This window comes from Aplysia californica, unplaced genomic scaffold (genome assembly GCF_000002075.1).
Source record: "Aplysia californica isolate F4 #8 unplaced genomic scaffold, AplCal3.0 scaffold00911, whole genome shotgun sequence".
In the NCBI taxonomy this organism is placed as follows: Eukaryota; Metazoa; Mollusca; class Gastropoda; order Aplysiida; family Aplysiidae; genus Aplysia; species Aplysia californica.
This window is the reverse complement of record NW_004798181.1, coordinates 94,983-96,174: the sequence shown is the minus strand read 5'-3', so window position 1 is coordinate 96,174 and position 1,192 is coordinate 94,983. Positions and strand designations below refer to the sequence as shown.

The window sequence follows — 1,192 nt, the reverse complement described above, 5'->3', positions numbered from 1 at the left end:
GACCGTACCAATTAAAACCCAGTCTGGCTTGCAAATTCGGGTATAGAGTCAAGTGCTGCAGTGGTTAGGGAAAGCACGTAAGAGTTCACAGTTCCATTTAGGGAGTGCTTATTTAGGCCACATATGGCCTCTATTAGGTTTACCCCACCACGGAACCTTATTTAGGCCACATATGCTCAAACTACCATTTTCACGCAACAAAGTTCGTTCCACTTTCGCAATAGAGAACCTTTCTCATTTAATACAGTTTTGTCTCAAGTGTAAAACTTATAAATCATAACACAATGAAAAAAATGCACAATACGGAAAGTTTTGCTCAATCCCAATGGTTTGAATGAGGGCCATATATTTCCTTCTCGGAGGGGCAAAAGCTAGGCTACCATTTTGGCACACTTTGGTCAAGTGAAAAGGTCAAATCCTCCGAATGGACTTTCGGGTAAAATTTTGTGTATAAAAATCGTGTACACAAACGTAGTAGTGTAGTAGTAAGCAGTTTAGTGAACGTGCACGAGGCAGGGCGAATCCGCCTCGATACGCCCTGTAGACTTTTGTGATCGGCTGGAACAAAATCCATAACCCACAATAACCATTGACCCAGATATTCTATCAAGGGAAATAACCAACTTTACACTTAAATGAGACTTATTACGGTGATTACTTCCCTTTGGTCACATGTTTCGTGAAAAATGAATAAAAACGTGAAAAAACGAGGGGAACCCAAAATTATGCAAATGTTGCAGAATTACGTGGGGGGGAAAAACGCGCCACGCTGCGGCCGCACAATCGCATAATCCGATGTGGACAGAGCTGCTATAAACGTGTTGCTTCAGTATCGCATTATTCAACTATTAATACGTGTGGCTAGGGCATTTGTGATGTACTGACTCACAAAAGAATTCAGTTTTGTTTTTATTTTACCATACATTTGGCTTTTGAATGGTTGCAGACGATAGCTAAATCTAGATTCCTTGTCTAGAATCAGTAGTAGTAGGCTAGAAGCAGCCAGAGAGCCTGCATCTGTTATATATTATCTAACTTGCTATACCTGTGGGCTTTGCAACTGAAATAAGACTTGAATTGCACAGTTCTAGTTAATTTTAGATTCAGCATCTAACTATATTTTCCAGAGTTAATACGTGTAATAACAAATCTCATCATTACATTCACTTTTGTTAGATCGACCATTCCCCCC

General features: G+C 40.0%; 1 protein-coding gene across 1 annotated transcript in view; it reads right to left on the bottom strand.

The window, feature by feature from the left end:
* The window catches only part of LOC101863701 (zinc finger protein 493), a 25,075-nt gene that overhangs the window by 3,324 nt on the left and 20,559 nt on the right, over positions 1 to 1,192 (bottom strand). The window lies entirely within an intron of this gene.